Genomic DNA, 19,709 nt, shown 5'->3' on the forward strand with positions numbered 1-19,709 from the left:
GCGTCATTCTGCCTGCGCTCTGCACAGTGGCATGAGGTTGGGCAACCTGTCACAGGTATGATGACATGGGATCATTCCACTGCCCTTAAAAACGCGTGTTCTCTGCTGCGTATGCACCCGGTTCATACTGCTTCTCGGCATCTCCAAGGATTGTAGCTCCCTCCAAGAGGGTGCAGTCCTGTTTTTTGCTGCATTAACAAAGTATCTTGACTCTGGAAGTATCTTCGGAGTACTCTCGCGGCAAATGCAAAGGGATTTAAGGGGCAGGGAGTATGAGGTCAGCCTGTGCTGGCAGCACACCAGAGAGAGGAAGCTCCCAAGGTGCTTTACTGAGCACACAGTACAAGCTGGGGGCCTGTGGAGGAAAGGCCGCGGAGCAGTCCTCCCTCACGTCTCACATCTCTTTGTTCCCATCACCATTTACATCCGCCATCAGCACAAATGTGAAAATTCAGGGAAAACAAACAAATGCTTTTTGATAAAAGTAAATAGTTGTGATTTCCGATTCAGATTTTTTAGAGCTGATGCTATCTGTAAAAATTAATAATAATAATATAGTCTATTTTACATATCAGGAAAGTGAACATGTTTCAATATAGCCATAGAGAGAGAAGGAACTTCACCCCTTCCTCACATCGAGGCATTTCATTTGCTGGTTGACGCAGACAAGAAGTGTACAGATTAGAAATGATTTCTTTCTTTTTTTTTTTCAACTAATAACCAATTGGTGCAACTCTCCTTGTCTCTAACCAAAGGCCCTTTCTGCCTTGTGTGCTCGTGCAGGACCTTCCTTCCTCGTGTATTTTGTCTGAACTTAAAGTAGCATTTTATTGAGTCACTTTTGAAGGATGAATTCAGAAGTATCATTAAGAACCTACCTTTTCAGGCTTAATAGCCAGAGTCCTATAGAGTTCTTATAGAAACAGAATAACTGAAACTCAGCATATACTATGCTTAGAAAGTATTGCATTTTGTTTTGGGTTTTCCCTTTACTTGTGGATGTATTGTAGGAATATAGCTTTTACCCTGTGCCGATTCAAAATAGAGTATTGTAAGTTCTCCCAGGCCCCCACCTGCCAAAAAGAAACATACCCAGATTTTTAATATGTGTACACCCTACCTGTACCTGTGTATGCGCACTGGGATATCTACCTGAGTCTCCAGTGAGAAGCTAAGCTTGATAGACGGGTGTTGATGGAGGAGAGGAAAGCAATGGTTTGGAGGCAAATACTGCTTTAACTTGATGGTCCATGTACCACCCATTCCTAAACCAACGAAAGTGGGAAAAAAACGAGTCCTCCCAAAGAAATGAATCTAGGGGCTGGAGGTGAATGGATGCCTGGTCCCTTTGGCAAATTCAGTAAAACTCATCAAGAACCCCACCAAACTTACACCATTATCAAAAAGGGCTAGGGACCAGGTAGCTCTGTGTCCTGATCACACAGGGGACTGTCCATGACCAGCAGAGAGAGGTGGGAAAGCTCTGGAGGAGTCCGTTTATTCACCTTTTTATCTTGGGGTAAAGAAGAGCAATAGGACTTCGGTGCAGTAGATTTCTCAGTGCCTTCTTTAGGAATTTTACCTTAAGCACACTTAATGGGGAAAGACAAAAGAGGAAGAACATTCATTCCCGTGAAGCCCCTTTCTCTAAAAGCACTGGGGATCAAGAAGGAAGACAATGACGATGGGGAAACGGCAAAATCCTGAGGAGGCCATTTCCTTTCAACCCACCTGGCTTGCCCCTTTGAATTGCTGGTGATACAAACTTTTTCAGACTGATTCCTGACCTCTCCTCCGCCGTGTCTTGGTAACTGTAAGCCTCACCCCTGCCCTTTCTCTGAATAAGATCCACGTTTCTAAGGAGAAAAAACAGAACCGTATTCCCTTCTGTAAAACTGTAATGTATTGTTGATGTTTGTAACTGTTGTATATTTCTGTCTTGCTCCAAGTTATGGCTGGAGTGTATAGTCCATGGGCAGGGGGAAATTTAAAATTCACCACGGACCAGGGTCACTAATGCCAGGTGTCTCTCTCTCTCTCTCTCTCTCTCCTTTCCTCATTCCTCTGTCAACTAGTCTCAAGTAACATGACCCCGGGCTTCAGCCTCCAGTCAAGTAACTTTGAATCCAATGTGGTGAGAAGCCTCTAGCATGTGATCCTTTGAGAAAGGACTTTTTCTACTGCTGCGAAGTTGGCAGGCGTTAAAAGGGGGCTTCCCCTGACTCCCCCAGCAGGACAGTGGAGAACCTGCAGCCCTGAGCTAAAATTTCCTCGCCTCCCACTGCTTATATGACAGCATCCAGATGCTTTCACTCAACCCCGGGCGACTCAAACCAGCCCTGGCTACACCCAGAAATAAGAGTTACCTCTGCATTTTCTGTTGCCATTTTTCTGGCTCTAGAAGTATCTGATGCGTGACTACATCATAGGATGTCCACGCATCTCAGAGTAGTCTATTTTTCTGTTCAGATAAAAAATATATATATGTATTTTTAGCAAATTTATAATTGGGCCATTGAGTCTAATTTCTTCTTTTGTAATACAGAATAACATCTTAGGGGTTTTATTGTTGGTCATAATCACAGCTGATATCTTCTGGTCTCCTTCACTTCCTCCTGTTGCTCCTTGGATCGTTTTTTTTCTTCTTCTTTTTGTTTCTGATTTCCTGGAGGTGGGGAAGGACTTTGGGGTCTGACTTCCCCATGCGGGCATTTCCTGACACAAGGCCTAGAATCTGTTGACCTGTTACTTTCCTCATTCTGTCTGTTCTATTTATTCTTAAAAACCCAGAACACAGATGCAGGAGGGAAACCAGGGGAAGCAGGGCTACAGATGGCCCTCAAAATCAGGATGGGATGTGGGATGGTTTAGCTCATCCTCCACACCGTTCCGGGGATCTAAAGGGACTGAGTTTGTTCATTTCCAGAGATCTTGGAATCTAAAATCTCGTGCGAGAAAACCTCCCTCTGGCATTTCTGAGATTCAGAAGACACCTAAACCCCTCTTGGCTGGCCTGTTGCCACGCCCAGCGCCCTGCTCTCCTGTGACATCAATTGGATCTGAAGGTCGGGGCACTTTCAGGTTCTTACGAAACTTAGAGAAAATCCTGGGCCTCAGATCTCATCAACTTTTTATCAGTTCTTCATTTCAGTCCATTTCCAACAGCCTTACCAAAAACCAGTGGCCAGACGAGCTTGCAGCCAAATCCTGAGAAGATGTGTCCCCAGAATCTGCCATCTCATCTCCCCTTCCCTTTCCAGCTGCCTGGCTCCATAGAGCCAGAGATTCGTGGCAAGGGCAGTGGTATTTTTCCAGCTTCTGCCTATCCAGGCCTCGGGGAGTGTCTGGACTATCCTGATAATTAATTCCACCAGGCGGTTTCCAGGAGTCGGGTAGGCAGAGGACATCTCACGAAGCAGTATCTTCAGCAGGAAACGATTCTCCATCCATCAGCTCATGCAGGAAGATGAAGTAAGCCCAGATGATCTCCATCTTGCATCTATAGATTTTCATATCCCACCTGCCTCGCTGTCAGCTACAGGGCTCCGGCCTCTGCCCAGGTCAGAGATCTGAGCCAAATCAGGACCCCCAGATGGCAGTGAGCCATCCCTGTTGGGTCAACCCCAAGAGGAAACCATCCGAAGTACAAATGTGTCATTCTGGACTAAGATTCTAATCAGCGTTTTCCCACCGCCCCCAAATTCCTGGTAATCTGGTTTGAACCAGAGCCAAATAAAACAGACAAGATTTTTTTAAACTACTGCACAAGAACAACAACAACAAAAAAATTATCTCCCAGTCATTTGCTAGGTTTGATGCCCAGATAAGCAAAGCCCCTTGCCTGTGGCCGTTTTCATCTAGAAGTGTAGTCTGGGTTTCCATCCACTGACCTTGATATTGGCTTAACCTGGAATTTCTCCTGAACTCCCCAAAATGCCATCTTGAAGACACGGATTTGGAAGGGACTCTGTCAATCGAGTGACCCCTCATCTTCACTGCTAACTAACTCTCCATTCCTTCTTGCAAAGGTCCTGGAAAGATCTCAAGGTTGGCGGGGATGGGGATGCATTTCGCCTGAGGGAGAGCCCACCTGCCCACATTATGTCTGCATGCCAGTCTCTGAAAGTTTCTCCTGCATGAAAGGGACAGGGCAGTCCATTTCGGCTCAAATTAAGGAAGCTCTCTAACAGGTGGGCCTGCCGCACCATGGAACTCCATGCCCTGTTGGGTAATGAGCTCTCTGTCAGCACAGGTGTTTGTTTAAAGACAGGCTAGCTGATGTACAAAACGGATGTTGCTGAGGGAACCTAGCACTGCATGCTGACCAAACTGAACGTCTGGGGAAGTTCTCTTTCCAGCACCTCCGCCCCACCCCCTTCCAATATATGCATGTGTGCGTGTGTGTGGTTTGAACATCTGAGCACAAGTTCAAGCCACTGGGGCAAAGGCAGAGAGCACGGTGAGCAGAAACTCAGATTCTAGAATGTGGAGCTTTCTGGGGGAATGCCAGGGAGGGAAGTGGCAACAGCGTACCCTGATCCTCTCTGCTCCCCATCTTGGACAGTTTTAGTGACTCTGTTGGTCGCTGATCCACCCCCAGGTCCCTGACAGGGACCACGCTGTGTGGGATGAGGCTCGTGCTCCCCTCCCCCAGGCCAGCCAAGGAGCAGTCCCCCCGTTTGGGTGGCCTTCTCACGGTGCTTCAGCCCTTCTCCCCAGGCCCTGGGCCCTCGTAGGCCTCAGGCTTTCTGTACAAGGGATACAATTTTCCTTTGCCCACTCGCCAGCTGCCTAATGAACAAACTGGCCAGGCAATAGCAAATGGTACCATCCCCAAAGGGATTTTTTTTTTTTTTTTTTTTTGGCAAATAAAACAGGAAATCCCATTCAAGACCCTTGAAAGTCCCCACCCAGTGAAGTAAGTCCAGAAGGGCCAAAAGAAAGAGACAGCCACAATCTAGTTTTACAACAAAACGAGGCTTCGGCTACCTGCAGGTTGAATGCTCACTCTCCCACCTCTGTAGCCCCTTCCCAAGTGAGTCTGGATACCGCCTTCTCCAAGGACAGCATGTGACAAAGAGGTTTTAAAGTTCCATCTAATTGTGTATGGTGGGCTTGGAGGAAGTGAGGCTTCATCCTCAGGGTGACCCCAAGTCCAGGAAGTCTCAGGTTGCTGCATTATAGGATGAGGCAAGGCCATAGGTTTTGATGGATAGTCTGAGCAGCTGCCTTCCTCCCAAAATTAAACAAAAACCCAGTTTCCAAGATCCCCCTCTGAGGCTCTGCCCTACAGAAATAGCTCAAGTTGCTGGCTGCAACGAGATGACAATTCTGGAAAATGAAGAAAACTCCCAATTCTGTCCCATGAGGATGCTCTGCAGAGTCCTGCATGGATTGTTGCATACTTCCTACCTCCCTAAACTAATCCAGGTTTGGAAAACAAGGAGGGAAGCACAGAAGAAGATGCCCATGAGGGGCTTCCCTGGTGGCGCAGTGGTTAAGAATCCGCCTGCCAATGCAGGGGACACGGGTTCGAGCCCTGGTCCGGGAAGATCCCACATGCCATGGAGCAACTAAGTGTGCCGTGTGCCACAACTACTAAGCCTGCGCTCTAGAGCCTGTGAGCCACAACTACTGAGCCTGCATGCCACAACTACTGAAGCCCCTGCGCCTAGAGCCCGTGCTCCGCAACAAGAGAAGCCACCGCAATAAGAAGCCCGCGCACTGCAGTGAAGAGTAGCCCCTGCTCGTCTCAACTAGAGAAAGTCCACGCGCAGCAATGAAGACCCAACGCGGCCAAAAAAAAAAAAAAAAAAAAGAATAAATAAAAAAAAAAGAAGATGCCCATGAGATCTGGACTTCTCCACAGCGGGGCTCAGACTCCCTGGTCTTCACCAGGGCTTTGGGGTCTCTCTCTGATGAGCTTGACATCTGAGCTCTGGATGCCTGCAGGGTGGAGAAGAGGAAGATCGGCAGCTGCTGGGTTGTGCAGCTGGCCCCTTTGCTCTCCAGGCCTGTCCTGGCTTCAATCCAAGGTCAAGGAACTCAGGGTTATCTCCCAACATATGACTCTGGCACATAGTGGTCACCCAACCTGTGGTGGTTGTTTTTTTTTTTGAGTGATTGTGTAAATGAGTGACTTCTGAGTGAATGAATGAATGAGTGAATGTGTGAGTGGAGAGAGGAGTTCATTCGTTCTCACCTGGCTTGAGGTTTTCCTAACTGGGAAGGAAGGAGAAATGGGAGGCTCCTCCCACTGAAGCCCGTAAGCCCCATCAGTGTCATCTGTTCTTTGACTCAGTTGGGGGTCAAGATGACGGTCAAATTTTCTGCCCTAAGGGTCTTCTCAGAGCTACACTTCCAGGGGGCTATGGGGACAGCCCCAGCCTCTTTTTGACCCTCCTATCCTGCATTTTCAGCCTCGTGCTCTAGTTTAGCTCACACTAGCCCATGGGAGACTACAAGGTGGTTTTCCAATAGGCTAAGCCAAGGGTCCAAGGTAACAGTTTCCCCTGGTCTGGGACTTGCTGGGGGCAGGAATGTGGGAGCTGATATCTGGAAACTGGATCGCATTCCCTGAGCCGTGGGAGCTGAGCTGGAAAACAGGGCCAGCCTGTCCTCCAGCTCTGAGAGCCAATGGTCTTCCTTTTTTCTGAGCCCAATGCCCCCCCATGGTAGCATGCTCCCTGATCCCATCAGCTAAGACCCTCTGTCTCTCCCAGGAACCATGGCGTGAGGTTGAGGCTTTTCTGCCGGCAAAGCCATTCTGATCGCCCCACCCGTAATGGGGGCCAATCACATTAGCCATAAATGACCAATGTCCTTAGCCACTCTTTTCTCGGGGTCACGTTCATGGGTTCTGTTCATCTCTGGTCAGTTGATGTCTCTAGTCCTTCCTGTAAAGGTGAAAATGAGCATCATACACACACACACACACACGAGGAAACCAAACAACAAAAAACCCAGTGTCTTTTTATGCATGTGATGAGATGAAATTGTGACCTCCAGCTGCTGTCCTGTCTTGTAAAATATGTCCAAAAATGTTTAAGAGTTGCTAAGCAAATGGTCCCTTAATGAGTCTGCAGAGTTCAATAAAAAAAGGTATGGAGAAAACAAGCTTGGTGGTTTATTTTCTGGAGGGCACAAGGAGGTGAGGGTGTGACATTCTGTAAGGGAGGCAGAATTGGAGAGCCTGGGGACCTGGAGGAGCAGCGCTGACTGTTTCTCTCCATCTGAAAGAGAGGAGGCATGAAAACATTACTGATTTGTCATCCCAATATTCAAGCAGTGGTCACCTAACCCATACTGTGTCCATGGAACCCCAATTCTGGTCATTTGACTCTCATGTCAACGACGCCTGGGTATTCCTAGCCTTGATACCTCATAAAAATGTCTCCTAATACAACTTATAAGCTCAAATGCCTACAGAAGTTAAGCAGGTAACATAACTGAGTAAAGCAACCCAGCTAAGACACATAGGGAGCAGTGGTGAGTGTGGCGAACTGAAGATCACATTCCCTGTCTAAAGGGGTGAACTCTATTCATCTCTGGCTGGTTGTCACCACACAGAGATGCAGGCCCAGCAATGCCAGATCCTCAGACTTTTTCAGAGAAGTCAGAAATCTTGATTTTTATGGGAAGTATCCCAACTTTTTAGTGTTAACAACTAATTCTGGTTTTTTCTTTTGGTCCTGTAGTAGCCAAATAAAAACATCTGTGGACAGGCTACCCTGCTCATACGTTGCCCTTTTGTGATCACCTTGATTGACAGGGCTTGATGATTTCTATATTAGTTATCCATTGCTGTGTAACAAGTTACCCCCAAACTTAGTAGCTTGAAACATTTATTATCTCATAGTTTTTGTGGGTCAGGTATTCAGGAGGGTCTTTAGCTGAGTAGTTCTGGCTGGCGGGGTGGGGGGTAGTTTCTCATGAGATTGTAATCAAGACATCAGCTGCAGTCATCTGAAGGCTGGACTGAGGCTGGAAGATCTGATTCTGACATGGCTCAGGAGGCCTCAGGTCCCTGCTGGCTGTTGGCAGGAGGCCTCAGTTCCTCACCATGTGAGCCGCTCCACAGGACTTTTTGAATGTTCTTACAGCATGACAGATGGCTTCCCCCAGAGTGGGTGATCAAAGAGAGAGAAAGCGAGGAGGAAGCACAATGGCCTTTGTGACCTAGTCTCAGAAGTCAGCATCACTTCTACCAAATTCTATTCATTAGCTCATACTCAAGATAAGAGGAATTGGGGACTTCCCTGGCAGTCCAATGGTTAAGACTCCACACTCCCAATGCAGGGGGCATGGGTTCGATCCATGGCTGGGGAACTAAGATCTCACATGCTGCATGGCAAAAAAAAAAAAAAAAAAAGAGGAATTGCACCTTATAAACACAAAAGTATGGAAGAATTTGTGGACATATTTTAAAACCACTACATTTCAAAGCCTGGAAAGAGTGGTTTCCAACTTTAGAACTTCATAGGCCAACAAAATTGCCAATTCAGTTTGGGGAAGTATATAAGCCTTGCTGGCATTTTTTTTTTTTTTTTTTGCCAAAGCAACGACCATGTACTATCACCATTTCCTAGTAAAACAAAAGATATTTCAAATCTCCCCCCAAAAATATTATCTCAGAATAAAAGACTGTCCTTAAAAAGTGGAACTTTTATTTTTTCCATAGATCAGGGTTTCTCAGCCTCAGCACTATTGACATTTGGGGCTGGATCATTCTTTGTGATGGGGGCTGTCCTACACACCGTAGTATGTTTAGTAGCATCCCTGGCCTCCACCCACTAGATTCCAAGAACACCCTCTCCCCAGCTGTGACAACCAAAAATGTCTCTAGACATGGCCGGATGTCCCCTGAGGGACAAAATCACCTCCAGTTGAGAACCACTGGAAAGAGGTACAAAATTCAAAATCCAAAAAGTATATTGAAAGGTGAAATTTCCCTCACACCTCTAGATCCCAGGCCCCCTGTCTCCAGAAGCAACTACTGCTACCAGTTCCTCATATATACTTCCAGAGACATTCTTGTCAAACACACACACACACACACACACGTATATGTGTGTGTGTATGTGTGTGTTTGGTTTTACCCCACACAAACAGTAACATTTACACTGCTCTGCACTTTGCTTGTTTCATTTAATATATCTTGAAAATCATCCTGTATGGATACACGAAGAGCTTCCTCATTCTTTTGCAAGCCTATGTCCTATTCTATTGTACACAGTAACTGCTAGTCTCCTACAGCTGAACATTCAGGTTGCTTCCAAACTTTTGCTGTAACAAACAGTTCTGAAATGAATGGCCTGTCAGCCGTTCCTGTGGGCTCTGCCTTCAAAATAGATCTGGAATCTGCACTTCTCACCCCTCCGCTGCCATAGCTCTGGGCCAGCTTGTCATTGTCTATAGCCTAATGATTGCAGCAGCCTCCAGACCAGGCTCCCTGTTTCCGCCTTTGATCCCTTTCAGGCCCTTCTCAACACAGTGGCCAGAGGGATCCTGTCAAACTGTCAGTTCGATCATGTCACTTCTCTGTCAAAACCTTCCAAAGGCTTCCCATCACATTCTGAATAAAATCCAAAGTCCTTGGCATTGTCTACAAGGCCATACATCCCCTGGCCCCTGCCTGCCGCTCTGATTTCGTCTCCTCCTGCTCTCCCCTAAGGATGCTTCACTGTCACTGGTCTCATCGCTGTCCTCAAACATGCCCAGCATGGGTTTATCTAGTGATGCTGCTCCTTTCTGGCCCCCCTCTCAGACCCTTCCACCCTCTCTGACCTCCTATCTTATTACTCTTTACTTCCTTCATTCCCCATCACACACATTAGCCACCAGCCAATTTTCCAATACACCAAGCACACTTCCACCCTAGGGCTTTTGCTCTGGCTCTCCCCCTCTACCTGGAACATCTTCTCCAGGCTAGTCACAGTGGCTCGCTCCCTATTTATAGTAGCAGCCTCCCACACTGACCCCCCTCACATGCACACATCTCCCAATCCATCCCCTTCTCTGCTTTATTGTTCTCCATAACGATTACCACCCTGTATTTTATGTGTTCATTTTGCTTATTGTTTACTCCCTCCAATAGAATGTAAATTCCTCCCTCCTGCAGAGGGGAAACTCAAAAGCTGAAAAGCCAAGAGAACAAAGACTGAAAAAAAGAGAAGAGAATATACAAGCACTGTAGGGTAACTACAAAAGGTTTAACATATATGTAATGGGAACACCAGAAAGAGATGAAAAAGACGAACAAATGAAATATTTGAAAAATAATGATTGATTATTTCTGCAAAGTAATGTCAGACACCAAACCACAGATCCAGGAAGTTGGGAGAACACAAAGTAGGATAAATGCAAACAAAACACAAAAATCAAACAGACAAAAAACACCCTACACTCAGGCATGTGATTTTCAAACTATAGAGAATCAAAGATAAGAAAAAATCCTGAGAGAGCTGAGTGCTGGCCCACCCAGCGGCTGCTGCTCAGCTGCTTTCCAGCGCAGTTGAATCCACCTCTCCAGGGATCCGGGTCCCGCTCCATGGCCGCTCTCTCCTCGACGCCTCGCAGGCGGGGGTCGCCACAATTCACTTCTTGCAATTCACAATTCACATCGTCCCTCCGGAAGCTCAGAAGGCTGTCCTGGGCTGCAGCTGGGTGCAGGTGAGCCCCCAGGAGGGGGTTGGGGAGGGGAAGGGGGCGGGGATTCGAGCGCGGTGGGTCGTCGTGGAATGCGTGGAGGGGCATGTTGGCTCGTTTGACTGAGGCGGGAGGTAAAATCTGAAGAGGCTGAGCCCCTGCCAGGCTTCTGTCTTCACCGGGAAGTGCATGCACGAGAGCAGTTGTCCTACTGAGCGCTGACCTTGCGCTGCTGAAAGGAGGAGCAGAAGGGTGAGTCCCAACTACCGTGTGACCTTGGGCGAGTCCCCTCCTCAGGTCTCTGATTCTCGCCGGTGCCTGCTGAGTGCGGCAGCTATTTTGCAGCGTGGTGTCAGTTTAGACCTAACTGCTGGGCATGGCATTAGGCTTGGCCCGTAGTCATAGTAGTAGACGGTAGTAGTAGACGGTGGCACTTATTGCCATGATGAACCCAAATACCCCAAACCTCCACTGTGACCTATCTTATCGGTCCTGGCATCATTAATAGGAAGACCTTCTGAGCCTGGCTGGGGGAACTGGAATGCCGTAGACTGAAATTCCTTAAATTCCACGTGTTCCTTCCCCTCTCTTCTCCCTCAGAATGCCTATTAAACTAACTGACCAAAATGAAAAAGAAAGGAAGGAAGGGAGGAAGGAAGGGGGGGGGGGAGGGAGGGAGAGAGGGAGAGAAAGAAAGATGAAAGGAAAGGAAAAAGAAATAATCCTGAAAGAAGCCCAAGGAAAAAACACCTCTCCTTTAGAGGAACAAAGATAAGAATTACATCCAGCTTTTCCTCAGAAACCATGAAAGCAAGAAGAGAGTGGAATGAAATATTTAAAGTGTTGCAAGAAAAAAACAAAAAGCCTACAATTCTGGACCCTCCAAAATTATTCTTCAAAAGTGAAGGAGAGGGCATTCCTTGGCAGTCCAGTGGTTAGGACTCAGCTTTCACCGCCCAGGGCACGGGTTCAATCCCTGATCAGGGAAGTAAAATCCTGCAAGCGGCAGAGCGTGTCCAAAAAAAAAAAAAAAAAACGTGAAGGAGAAATAGTGATTTTTCTCAGACAAACAAAAACTGAAGAAATTTATGGCCAGTATACCTGCCTTGAAAGAAATATTTTTATTTTTTTATTTGTTTGTAATTTTCACTTTCAAACATTAAACATACTTCAAAGAACTCAAGAGAAACATAATAGTCTATCCTATTCACCCAGATATTTCCTTATCTGCTATTGTTCTGACGATAATGGAGTCATCATAGTTCAGGCATATAAAAATGGAAACGTCTGCCATCGAGAATCTGGTCTCAGACGTGTCCTTACATCAATGAGAACTTGAACTTTCTTTGAACTTTGCCAAACCCAAGGATGCCACTTGTCCTACTGAGAACAACATAACCAGCTGCAACCTTATGGTCTCAAGGTTCCTCCTTGTAACTATGTAATCAAAGAAATGATTTTAAAAAGTTATTTAGGACTTCCCTGGTGGCGCAGTGGTTAAGAATCTGCCTGCCAAGGCAGGGGAGAGGGTTTCGAGCCCTGGTCCGGGAAAATCCCACATGCCACAGAGCAACTAAGCTCATGCACCACAACTACTGAGCCTGTGCTCTAGAGCTTGCGAGCCACAACTACTGAGCCCAAGTGCCACAACTACTGAAGCCCGTGTGCCTAGAGCCCATTCTCTGCAACAAGAGAAACCACTGCAATGAGAAGCCTGCACACCGCAAGGAAGAGTAGCCCCCCTCTTGCCACAACTAGAGAAAGCCCACGTGCAGCAACGAAGACCCAACGCAGCCAAAAATTAATTAATTAATTAATTTTAAAAAATTAAATTAAATTTAAAAAATAATTTAAGGAGAAGGAAAATGATATAAGTCAGAAACTCAGATCTACATAAAGAAAGAACAACCATCAAAGAAGAAATAAGTGAAGATAAAATAAAAACTTTTATTTTTCTTATTCTTAAATGATCTAATAAACAAGTGTGCCCCAGATAATAACAGCAACAATGTATTCCATTATGTATGCTTATATACATGTATGTATATGTATATATAAATAAGTATATATACATACACATACATATATGTGTGTATATATATACACATATGTATATATATATGTATATATAGGTATATGTATATATAAGCGAAATGAATGACAGCAATGATGCAAGAGACAGGAGGGAGAAGTTAGAATTAGTTTGTTACTATAAGGTACTCACACTACCTGTGAAGTTGTATAGTGTTATTTGAAAGTGGATTTGTATTAGTTGTAAATGTATATTGCGAACTCTAGGGCAACCACTAAAGAAGTTTTTTTAAAAAGTATAATGGGGCTTCCCTGGTGGTGCAGTGGTTGAGAATCCGCCTGCCAATGCAGGGGACACGGATTCAAACCCTGGTCCGGGAAGATCCCACATGCCGTGGAGCAACTAAGCCCGTGCACCACAACTACTGAGCCTGCGCTCTAGAACCCATGAGCCACAACTACTGAGCCCATGCACCACAACTACTGAAGCCCATGCACCTAGAGCCTGTGCTCCGCAACAAGAGAACCCACCACAATCAGAAGCCTGCGCGCAGCAATGAAGACCCAACACAGCCAAAAATAAATTAAATAAATAAAATGAAAGTCTGTCAGAAAACAAAAAATAATACTTTAAATGTAAATGGATTAAATTCTCCAGTCAAAAGACAGAGTGGGGCTTCCCTGGTGGCACAGTTGTTGAGAGTCCGCCTGCTGATGCAGGGGACACGGGTTCGTGCCCTGGTCCGGGAAGATCCCACATGCCGCGGAGCGGCTAGGCCCGTGAACCATGGCTGCTGATCCTGCGCATCCGGAGCCTGTGCTCTGCAACGGGAGAGACCACAACAGTGAGAGCCCCGCGTACCGCAAATAAATAAATAAATAAAAATAAAAACACAATACCGTTTACATTAGCAGCCAAAAAAAAAAATTTATAACAGCCAAAAATCTGTTATAAATCCAACAGATATGTATAAGATCTATATCAGGAAAACAACAAAAGTATAATGAATGAAATCAAAGAAATGAATAAATGGAGAGATACTCCATCTTACAGATATGAAGACTCATACTGTCAAGATGTCAGTTCTTCCCAACTTCATCTAAAGATTCCCTGCAATGCCAAGCAAAATCCCAGCAAATTATTTTGTGGATATCAAGAAACAGATTCTAAAGTTTATATGAAGAAGTAAAAGATCCTGAATAGAAAACACAATATTGAAGAACAAATATTAGGGAACTGACAGTACCCAACTTCAAGACTTATTTTAAAGCTATAGTAATTATTCACTCAACACATATACTGGCATCTTCTTCATGTCAGCTATGGATAAGCATTGCAATTCTGAGATAAAATAAGACATCCTTCCCTCCTCTGTTTCTTTTTCCTTCCTTCTTTTCTCCCTTTCCCCCACCTTTCCTTCCTTCCTTCCTTCCTTCCCCTTCTTTATTTTCCTCCCTCCTTCACGCCTTCTTGCCTTCCATAAACATTTATTGAGCACTTGCTGTGTAGTAGACCCTCTGCTTGGTGCTGGATTGGGCAGAGTCCCTGCCCTCATGAAGGTAACAATCTAAAGAGGGAGCCCACACTCATTCACCTTAGAAACAGGTGAGGGGGCTTCGAAAAAACCCACACATACACACACATGCATACACACAGATCACATGTGCCTGCAAGAAACAGGATGTGACCCAAGATCTCCTATTGTCCCAGATGCTTTGCTAAGCCCTTCCCACGTGTTATCTCCCCCAATCCTCACGAAGCACTACTAGGAAAACACTGTTATTACCTGTATCTTGCAGCCAAGGGGACTGAAGCAAAGGGCAGTAAGGTGACTTGTCCAAGGTAACCTAGCTAGGAAGAGGCAAAGCCAAGATTTTAACCCAGGTCTGTCACTTTTACCAGGTTACTACCTCTACCAAAAGGATCAAGCATAATAATTCAGTAGACAGAGCAGTGCAGGGTTTGAGAGGGCTTGTACAGAGCCAGACTGCCTGGGTTCAAAATCCTGACTCCTCCATTTAGTAGTTATATGGCATCAGGGAGGTCTCTAGCTTCTGTGCCTCAGTGTTCCCATCTGCAGAATAAGGCTAATTCCCTTAAGCAACGTAGATATTAATTAAGTACCTCAGGGCCAAGAATGGGATGAGGTGACCGAGGCCGAATTGTACCAGTGCAGAGTTGGATTCTGTCTTTATTTGAAATGTTGATATCTTGTTCATTGTGGATTTTTTGCATTAATATTTTTAATATGCTTTATCTTGATTACTGAGTTTGGGGCACACTCTTAAATATTGCATGAGAGATGACTTCCTCACTCACCTCACCCTGGTCTTGGCCCTTCCCCCTCCCCCACTCGGAATTTGCAAAGCAAATTCCTGCCTTAAAGAGAGAGACCCATATTCTAGAGGGGAAGGCTACCAATCAACAGAATTAAAATGTATGACACATCTGGTGCTAAGAAGAAAAATGAACTTGAGTAAAGAGACAGAAAGAGACACAGCAAAAAATAGTACCTATCTCACAAGGTTGGTGTAAAGATTAAAGCAAATGATCCACATAGAGCGCCTAGTATAGAGGCAGGCACATGGTAAGTGCTACTTAAACACTGGCCATTACTTACAGCTTGGGACAGTGTTTCATAAACTGTGAGTTGGGACCCCCTGGTGCCAGGGTTCTTAAACTTTGTGTGCTGTGGACCCCCAGGCAGTCCAGTGAAGCCCACAGACCCCTTCTCAAATAATAATTTTAAGTGCATAAAATAAAATACCTAGGTTTACAAAAGAAACCTATTCTGTTGAAATGCAATTATCAAAATATTTTTAATATATGATACAATGATACATGTACTTCTTAGCAAATCAAATAACAGGACCTAGCAGTGGGTCTAGTAACTACCATAATTTTGAGGTAGAGAAGCATTTATAGGCTGTTTCAAGGCATCTGAAACAGCTATAATGGGATGCAAAATAATCTATAGTGTTTGTTAGTGACAATGTCACAAATACTGCTTATGGTACTAAGATTGTTTTGCCCAAATTTCTAACTAAAGGAAGTGCTACATTTCAACTAGAAGTCAGTGAAAATAAAGCTATAGAGTTTTGTCCCATCCAAGTTCACAGACCCAGATTACAAATTCCTGCATTAGGGGACTTTGAAATCTATTTCATGGGTCACAACTAGCACTTTTTTGATGAAAGAATGATATAGACTAGACCAGATTAGAACAGAACATAATAGATCAGCATGCATTGCTCACAATAAAGTGAGTACAGATTCATGAAGCTTTCATTTCACTTGTGTGTGTGTGTGTGTGATACAGGTCATGATGCAAAAATACTTCTTCCTGCAACTCATGGTCAAAAATACCTGAGGAGCAACAGCGCAAGGGAAAGCAGGTCCAGCACAGCCACTGGCCACTGCCGCACCGCAGGTACACACTTCCACGTCCCTCCCTCTGGGGGCCCTCATCGGCCTTGGTTTGACCTCTGTCTACATTTCTGCCCACACACAAGTGTACACACACGACCCAAACTCAAAAAACACTGTGTTGTCAGTGGCTGCACAGTTGTTTCCCCCGTCCTCAGGAAGAGGAGCAGGTGTGGTGATGCCCATGTCCTGAGCTCATTGCCTGCCTGGGGACATGCCCCTCCTGATGGCCACATGTCTCCACAGCAAATATTAGGCAAGCTCTTTGTGAAGAGCCAGCTGGCAGCATGTCTGGAGGTGCCGGGCTGCAAAGGTTTGGGGCTAATTAAACAGCATCTGATGAGACACTCTAGGAAGCTAAGGCCAGCAGATATTCTTGTGCTTTTCTGAAATGTGTGTGTGTTCTTCTTATTGTCCATCCTGGATATCAAAGGAGTCAGGGAGAGGGTATTGGAATCAGAAAAACAAAACTTCTAAGGGAATCTACTCTCGGTTTCCCAAGGGGAAGGGGGTTTGACCCTCTGCAGATGGGAAATGAGGAAACAAATGATTCGGCTGTCAGATGTGTTGGCAATTAATCCTGTGCTAATAAACAGGAAATTGCTGAAGGGGAAAGAGGGCCTTTGGGGTGAGGGGGTGGGATTTCAAGCTGCAGCTCAATCTAGTGGTTCAGAAGAGAAATGTTGGGGTCTGAAGCATCTGAGTGTAAATTCTGCCTACACTACTTCTTTGCTGTGTGACCTAGGGCAAGTTATTTTACCTCTCTGTGCTTCATGAACTTGTAACAGCTAGTTCCCAGGGCTGTAGTGAGGATCAAGTGTGCTGTCTCTTGTAAAGTCCTTGTCACAGTCAATTAAAGTTACTGTGGGGCTTCCCTGGTGGCGCAGTTGTTGGGAGTCCGCCTGCCGATGCAGGGGACACGGGTTCGTGCCCCGGACCGGGAAGATCCCACGTGCTGTGGAGCGGCTGGGCCCGTGAGCCATGGCCACTGGGCCTGCGCGTCTGGAGACTGTGCTCCGCAACGGGAGGGTCCACAGCAGTGAGAGGCCCGCATACCGCGCAAAAAAAAAAAAAAAGTTACTGTGGCTTGTCCCTCTCTGCACCAGACTGTAAGCTCCATGCAGGAAACAACCATGTCTTATCTCTGTTCCAAGCACCAGCACAGAGCCTGGCACAGGGAAGGCACTCAGTAAAAGTTTGCTAAATGAATTCAGGCATTCATTTCACAAATATTTATTGAGCACCTTCTCCGTGCCAGGTCCTAGGGAGACAAAGGTGAATGAGGTAGGCATCTGTGCTCTCATGGGGTTTGTATTCTCATAGAGCAGACAGCCAATAAACAAATAGGCAAATAAGTAAACAAAAAGATATAAACTGCTCAGCGCTATGGAGAAAATGAAACAGGTGGTGATATCGGATGACTGGGCAGTCAGGGAAGACTGCCCAGAGGTGGTGATTGTGAGACAAGATCTGATTGACAGAAGGAGCTAGCCACCAGAAGAGCTGGGAGAGCTTTTCAGGTAGAAGGCACAGCAAGTGCAAAGGCACTGAGGTAGGAACACTCTCAGGAGGCCAGCTTGGCTGGAGAGGGATGAGTGAGGAGAAGAGCGGTGGGTAGGAGGTGGGAGAGGTCAGCAGGGGTCCATCACACAGCACCTTGTTAAGCAGGGTAACTCTGAGTACAATGGGCAGCCACTGGGAGGTTTAAGCCAGGGAACAACACAGTCTGTGCATCCAGGAGCCTCTCACATAATGAAAACAGTCCCCACTGAACCTAGAAGAATCTGCTCCTCCAAGGCAGCATCTGAGAGCTCAGCCAGGAGCAGCTCAGCCGGGAGTCGCTACCATCCATCCTTGTCTCGGCCACCTAGCGCCCCATTAAAATAAATGAGGTCTTTGCTGACTTGATTTCCAAATGAGTCCAGCCGCTCAAGATCTTTATTCCAGGAAATGTGAAATTTATGTAATGAAAATTAAAAGAGAAACTGGAGAAGCAGCTCCTTAAGTGCCTGCTTTCTGGGTAAGTGAGCCAGGTTTGCTCATCTGGCAGGAGTTGGATGAAGGCGCCACCCAAGGGAACCTGTGACCAGCAGGGAGGCAGGGAGCACGTTGGCTGCAGGCAAGGATGAAGCCCCCAGACCTCCTTCGTTTCCTCCAAAAAAAAAGCCATGATCATAATAGCTCATGTTCACTGCTACCTGCCCAGCCCTGTTCTAAGCGCTTTACTTACATGGGTTATTTCATTTAACCTTTATGACAACCAGATGGCGTAGGCACTACTATGTTCCCCATTTTATAGATGGGAAAACTGAGGCTCATGTTGGAGAAATGACGCTATCAAGGTCACACAGCAAAATAGTGGCCAAAATGGGACTCAGGTCTTTTGTCTATTATCCCCACAGACCCTCTTGCCCAGAGCTCAGACAAAGTGAAATGGAAGAAAGGCTCAGGAGGCAGGGAGATCTGGGTTCAAATCCAAGCTTCAACTACGGATCTGCTCTGTGACCTTGGACAAGCTGCTTCCTTCCCTGAGGCTCAGTTCCTTTATAATCTTAGCCCCTTCACTGAGTTCATCTCTGAATTAAGGGAGATAATGTATAAAGATGCCAAGCACAGGATTTCAGATGCCTTCTCAAACCAATTTAGCTTTAAAAACCAATTGTAAACTCTTAAAACTGGAAATTCTTCAGGCAATAGTTTCAGGTACAGTTGGATCCAGAGGCTCTAAAGATGCCAAGGGCTCATTTTCTTTCTCTTTTTCCATGTAGTGGACCCTCCTTCCAGGATCATATCAGATTTCTTATAGCTAGAAATCTAGGTTGAGAGAGAGAGCATTTTTCCCAACAGGGCAGCAAAAGTCCTAGGATTCACTCTGATTGGACCAACTTGGGTCATATGCTCATTCCATAACCAATCTTTATAGCCAGAGGAATGGACTATGCTGATTGGGCCACCTGGGCCACATGCCCGCTCCTGGAGTTAGGGGAAGGGGTGCAGAAAGCCCTCCCCCTAGCTCCAAAGTCTGGGACATTTGGACTGTGAGGGGGAGAGGCTAGGTTCCCCCCAAAAAACTGGGGTGCTGTTACCAGAAATACTGTATACTGGGCCAGCAGGAATACCAGATGGTGCTCCTGGCACATAGTAGGCCATAAATAAATACATGTGCAATTGAATGAACAAATATCTACCCCCAGAGGATGGTTGTAAGGATGAAATGAAAATAGGTATGCAAGTCCCTGGCACATAGCAGCACTCAATAAATCTTGTCTTAGAGGAACAAGAGGTGCTCAGATTGGGCTTGGATTCTGGTCATGTGCTGATGAGCACAGATGCTGGAAGAAACTAGAAGGAAAGGCTTCCCTTGCCTCAGCCAGGCCTCCCCCACATTCATTTTATATACACCCCCAGGGCAGAGCAGGGCCAGGACTATGGTAAGGAGTGTGTGGCATAAATTGTTAAGGGCAGACCAGAAAACTCAGTAATCAAGATAAATAATATTTTAAAAAATCAATATTGTAAAAATCCATGATATTCAAAATATTAACATTTTAAATAAAGACATATCCATATGCACACATTTACATATCACTTATATGCAAGCGTC

This window comes from Mesoplodon mirus (genome assembly GCF_964341445.2).
Source record: "Mesoplodon mirus genome assembly, chromosome: 15".
NCBI lineage: Eukaryota > Metazoa > Chordata > Mammalia > Artiodactyla > Ziphiidae > Mesoplodon > Mesoplodon mirus.